The sequence below is a fragment of the Nicotiana attenuata genome, unplaced genomic scaffold (assembly GCF_001879085.1).
Source record: "Nicotiana attenuata strain UT unplaced genomic scaffold, NIATTr2, whole genome shotgun sequence".
Classification (NCBI taxonomy): Eukaryota; Viridiplantae; Streptophyta; class Magnoliopsida; order Solanales; family Solanaceae; genus Nicotiana; species Nicotiana attenuata.
The window spans coordinates 418,980-425,820 of NW_017670353.1; positions in this window are offsets into that span (position 1 = coordinate 418,980).

Here is a 6,841-nt window from a genome sequence, read left to right on the forward strand (position 1 = left end):
GAGCAGGGTGTTTGTTAATTAAGTCCATTGCGTCGCATGTATGATTCGCGAGCGGTGTAGTTGAGTTTCCTTCTCAAAGTTTGCTTTCCTTTATATCGCGTTCGTTATGGTAGCCTATTGGCACATTGTAGCATCATATGAGACTTTTGGTCATGTCGGGGTGGCTTATTTCCTGAGCAGTTCATACTAGGTGAGACGAGATCATTGAATTCGAGATCAGTGCAATCTGAGTATATGAAGTATATCAAGGAGCTAAGACCATTGTTTGGTTCAGAATGAGGTGATAGTTCTTGCCAGGAGTATAGACCCAATGAATTGCTGTTTTGGCAATGGTTAAGAATTTATACACATCTCATCCGTCGTGTCGGTATTGTAAGAGTTAGAACAAGACCTATGTATGTCATGTCGTGCAATGGGAGCACCAGATTCGTGGAATTTCGATTAAATTGATCAGAAAATGTTATTGTGGTCCGGTGAGTAAAGTGATGCTAGGTGTGAATTCAGCAAAGTTATGCAGCCATGTTTGGGTACAGCGTGTAGTGATTGATATAGTGATCTTATGATGGAAACAGGTCGGGCATAGAATTTCGGATGTTGGAATTGGGGTCTAAGGCTTATTTTCTTGAATAAAAGGGAATATCTTCAGAATTGATCGAGCTGATATGCTCAACTGAGTTGTGGTAGCACGGGAAGGTGCATGAGAAGTTAAACAGTGGTTTTAGGCTACATCAGTGTAGTTCTCAGCACGTTCGAGGACGAACGTATGTTTAAATGGGAGAGAATGTAACGACCCGACCGGTCGTTTTGAGCCCTAGCGCGTCGTTCAGCAGTCTGAGGCTATGAGCAGTTTCATTTCAGGTATTATGACTTGTACGCGTGGTCGAAATTAAATTCCGGGAAGTTCGGAGTTGATTTGGAAAGAGAATTCTCATTTCGGAAGCTTAAAGTTGAAAGAATTAACTAGGATTGGATTTTTGAGTAAACGACCTCGGAATCGGGATCCGAAGGTTTTAGCTGGTTCGTATGATGATTTCGAACTTGGGCGTATGCCCGGATCGGGTTTTGGATGACCGGGAGTGTTTTGGCGCCTATTGTGGAAAGTAGCATTTTGAAAGAAATTTCATAAGTTTGGGTTGAAGTGCATTTCAGTGATATCGATGTCTGTTTGGGATTCCGAGTCTTGGAGCAGCTCCGTATGGTGATTCTGGAGTTGGGAGCGCGATCGGAAGTGAATTCGGAGGTCCGTAGGTCATTTTGGAGCCATTTGGCTAAAGATAGAAATTTGAAGGATTTTGAGAAGTTTGACCGGAAGTGGACTTTTTGATATCGGGGTCGGAATCCGATTCTAAAAGTTGGAGTAGGTCCGTAATGTCGAATATGACTTGTGTGCAAAATTTGAGGTCAATCGGACGTGATTTGATAGGTTTAAGCATCGAAAGTAGAAGTTGGAAGTTCTAAAGTTCATAAAGCTTGGATTAGGGGTTGATTCATGATTTTTGCGTTGTTTGATGTGATTCGAGGCCTCGAGCAAGTCCGTAATGTGTTTTGGGACTGGTTGGTGTGATTGGTCGGGGTCCCGGGGGCCTCGGGTGTGTTTCGGGTTGTATCGCGCTCTTATTTGATGTTTCAACGTCGTTTCTTTGGACATAAAGGGGTGCCATATTAAGCAAATGAGCTCCAAATTAAGTTTTTATTGAGCCATTAGATCCGTATCGTAATTTCGGAGCCAAAGCAAAAAGAATCGTCGAATTTGGACATCGTATGAGGGAGTTATGCTCATTTCCGTGTCGAGAAAAGTGCTGGTTGCTGTCATAACCGCAGATGCGGAAATTTTCCGCAGATGCGGTCAAATTTCCGCAGATGCGGAAATTGCTGGAGGCAGAGAGGTTTCTTTAAAAATCGAAGTTTGGCTCATTTTCACTTCATTTCTTCCATGGGAGCCGATTTTGGAGCAACTTTGGAGTGCCATTTTCATCACCAAGCATGAGGTAAGTGACTTCTACTAGTTTTGAGTATATACAAGGTTTATATATGGATTTAGACATGGAAAATTGTAGAAAACTTGGGGTTTGAGGGAAAACCTAGAAAACTAGTATTCTTGGATTTTGACCACGATTTTGGGTATGGAATTTAGAGAAAATCATATATTTGAGTTCGTGAGGTCATGGGTAATCTTTATCTTCGAAAAATTTCGGATTCCGGGCACGTGGGCCCGAGGGCATTTTTGTCAACTTTTCGATCGGGGTTAGGAATTGTTATAAATTGGATTATAATGAGTACCTTAGCATATATTAATGGGTTTACATAATTATTGGCTAGTTTTGGAGCGTTGTGCATCGATTCGAGTCTTCGGAAGGGCGTGGAATGCCGGTTATGGATCTTCGGAGCGAGGTGAGTCTCCTTTCTAACCTTGTAAGAGGGAATTGTCCCCATAGGTGAATTAATTGGTTATGTGCTCCTATTTGTGGGGGCTACGTACGCACGAGGTGACGAGAGTCCGTGCGTAGCTACTATTATGCTATTGTCCGGGTAGTCTAGGACCCAAAAGCATGCTATACTTGGATTAATTGTAAACTTATTGACAGCTCGAATTGCTTAACCACATCGAATTAATAAATAAATTTCAAAAAGGATTAAACATCTTTTCTTAAATTGTTAAAAGAGAAAGTGGCTTTTATTTGAATAAATATTCCCCGATAAATTCTTAATTGGCTATCTGAGCATGTATTTCTATGTGTACCTGCGTCGCATGTATGATTCGCGAGCAGGGTGATTGTTTATTTTATGTTGACCGCGTCGCATGGATAGTTCGCGAGCGGGGTAATAGATGCATCTATGGTTCGCGCCGTTCGACCCTCGGCAGTGCACAGTTTATTTTCTGTTGGAGCGGGCCGTACGTACCACGGTGTTATTTGCGCATGCTTGTATTGCTGCCTTGAACTTATTGAAGTTGTTATTGCCTCTTCATGGCTTGAGAATATTTGGATAAATAATGAAAAGGAATTTTGGGAAAACTTCCTATAAAAGAAATAATTGTTTACTTGTTTCCTCCTATTGGATTAAAAATCATGTTTATAAGAGTCCACGATTTAATGAATTATTGACATCATTATTGGACCATTAGTAAGTGTCGAAGTTGACCATCTCGTCTCTACTTCTTCGAGATTAGACGGGATACTCATTGGGTATACGTTGTTTTCGTACTCATACTACACTTCTGTGCATTTTTGTTGCACAGGTATATGTAACTCTAGTGGCCTACTGGGCGCAGCAGCACGGATGATTCGGGGACTAGGTGAGTTGCATTATTCGAGGCGTCCCGCAGCTAGTATAGTCCCTTCTAGTATATTGTGTTTACTTTCTGTCCACTGTATTCCGGATGGATGTTGTATTATATTATTTCTTAGAAATTGCTCATGTACTTGTGACACCGGGTTCTGGGATGTATTTGGGTTTATTCATAAATTTTAAAGGTTGTTTAATGTTTCATTATTTATTCGGAGTAACTTACTATGTATTGTTTTAAATGTATAAAAGAAGTGTTTTCGGAAATATTTAAATAAGAATTTGATTAAGTAGTTTGATTGGCTTGCCTGACGGTGATGTCCGGCGCCACCACGACCCTTAGTGGATTTGGGGTTGTGACAAGACATCTTCAAATACCGGATTTTAGAACCGGGTAGATTCTCTATCTTATCTCACTCTTGGTTTTTCTCTTTATTTCCTTTTCCTATCCGGTCAACATGCAAGCCGAAACAGATAAATATTCACATAGCACGTAGGATGCATCAGGATGGTCTTTTATTTCGAGTACACCTGTCCTAGACGGACCCCACCCCTGTGTTGAGTCCCCAAGGTCAAATGCACATGATGCAAATAATTGTTCCTACTAGGGATCCGGCATGAGGTTGTGTTATTCTAGGTTTAAAACCTAGGGTTTGTGTTCTAGACCTAGCTTACCCGAGCGGACAAACTCGAGTCGAGGAGGGGGCAACGTATCGGAAGCACGAAAGTCTGCCCGGCCTTGTTGCTTGCCCAGCCCCGTCTTATTTGGGTATAACTCTAACAGAAAAGTGGGCCACGCGAACGTGAGCATCGTTTTTTAGAGGACTCAGAAGGGAGGCGTAAGAAGGCATTTAAATACAGTTCAAGTAATATCAAAGCGGTAAATAAATGGCAATTAGCACATTGGGTCTACAAAATACAGTAATATCAACAATAAATAAAGCCAAATAAAATCACATTAACAAGCTCAAATTCTTGAACCCTGAACCAGAAGTTCGGGGTTCTTCTCCCCAGCAGAGTCGCCAGAGCTGTCACACCTCCTTTTTCTACACCCGAGAGGGGATATAAGGGAGTTTTTCCAATTAAAGTGACATTATTCGAAATGGGATTATTTTAGTTTATCACAGTCACCACCTGGAATAAATTATGGTGTCCCAAGTCACCGGTTTATTTTAAATCTCAAATCGAGGAAGTTTTATTTTTAAAGAGTCTGCGAACCAAAAATTCTAGGTAAGGAATTCTGTTAATCCGGGAGAAGGTGTTAGGCACTCCTGGGTTCCGTGGTTCTAGCACGGTTGTTTAGTGATTATACTTAGCTTAAATTGTTTAACTACTCATTTTTAGGACCTATGTGCATTTATCTTTTTACCGCTTTTAAATCACTTGAATTATTAAAGAATTGAGTTACGCGTACGTATACTCTTTTTCCTTTGGCGCGTCAAAATCATGTCACACGAACGTGTCCACGATTAATAACGCTTTTGTTGATTTATTAAGAAAGTTTGGTTGAAGTTGCGCGAACGCATCCATTGAGTATTTATTAGAGTTAATTTTGCAATTATGTTACGCGAACGTATACATAATCGCAATACTGATCTAAATCGGGCCTAAAGCAAACTACGATTGTCCAAATTAATAACAAAGTTTGCGAGGGCCATGGAAATTCAATTGATGGAACACCCCGATTTTAAAAGAGTTATTATTAATTATACGAGGGCCATGGACTTAGGGGTTTTATTTAACATGGCACACCTCAATTTTACAAATTTTAATTAAGTTCATGAGGGCCATATGTTATGGGTTTTAAACATGGCACACCCCAAATGGTTTCACAAGAAACTTAATTAATTAAGGCCACTTAGGATATTCCTATTTGAGACTAGCTTAAGCTTATCAAAGGACAAATGATTATTGAAGGTTTTAATTTGTTTTGGGACAAAGGAAATGGGCCAGCAATAGCATTTAAACAAGTCAGATTTGAAGGTACAGCTGAGCACGCGATTTGGCCCGATAAATCAAAAGATTCTGTCCATTATTGCTACAACTGAAATGGGCAGCCCACATTGGGATCAAAAGTAGGCGGGCCCAATGGCTATGTTTTCTAATTTGGGCCTATCTACCTTTAAAACTATCAAGTATTGAATAACAGCTTTCTGCCTAATCAAAATACAATCAAAGCTTTAGAATCAAATTGTCATTCCATTTGAAAATTGAATACATGATTTTCAAGACAAGATAAACACATACTTGAATCATGATTTGTAGATAAAGGAAAAAACGTCTAAACTTGGGTTCAGGACCCAGGCCCAATGGCCCAGGTTCAGACTCATTTCGCAGTCCAAGCTTGATCGGGCCCCGTTTACCCTTTACGGATTGGGGCTCCCACTATAGCCCATTGAGCTGTGGTATTTTATGAACAGAAAAAAAATACAGTAGTGCACAGGTGCACTCTTCATGCGATCATCCAAACATCAATAAACAGAATTAAAACACTAAATTATTACAATCCTTAACAGCGAAAACTTCTTAAACATTAGTACATTAATGACCTATTAATACATAAATACTGCGCTAAATAACTTTATCTATTACAAGTTTTGAATAACTGATTTCCCGAAGAATCTGAGCTCTTTTTGACATGGTTTGTCCATTAGAGTTTAGTCCTTTCATGTGTTTAAAGAACAGCCTCCAAATGTCAACTTTTGAAACTACTGATTTGGCCAATTAACAACCAAATCTGCAGGTACTAAGCCTCAAATTAGCTAACAAATTTCACAACAATTCACATATTCAAACAACAATCAATACACATAGATTTTAGCACACTCTCAGCTATACATATCTGAATTTAGGCCTTAACACATGTCGATTTAACCCATCAATGGCCAAATCTACAGGTTGGGGCCTACTTGCTTTAAACCAGGCCAACATTATACTAAATCACTTATAAGCAAGAAAAGCATGGATAACAACTGAAAGAGCTAAGGTAAAAGACAACAACAGAGATTTTAAGCTTAGGCAAATTCAGATTTCAACATGCTAAAAGACCACATCATAAAAAAAAACACACAAATGCTCATGTTAAAACACTTGCCATTATACTATCTAAAGTCAAAGACTAATCAAACAATATTCAAAGAACACTCATTCATTGCACATCTCTTTGCAAATTTTGACATTTTTATAACTCGTATACAAGGAAGCTACATAGGAGATCTAAGCAGTACCTGGAACAGTGAGACTTCAGCAAAGAAAATAGAAGAATAAGTATCTGAGAAACCAAGAGGGAACAGCAGAAGGGAGCAGACAACTGCAGCAGTAAATACAGCACAGCAAACCCAGAGAAAAAAAAACTTCAGACCCCCAAAGTGACCAGTTGAAAACAGAGAAACCAGCCAATGGACCAAGAAAACCTTCTATCTTCAAGCCATGTTTCAAAACTTGTGAGGAATGAGAGATTTTTTTTTGAAGTTTTTTTTTTTAAAAAAAACTGTTAGAGTATGAGCTTTTCAGAGAAAACAGAGCTTTTTCAGTAAAAATGCTGATGGAAAAATGT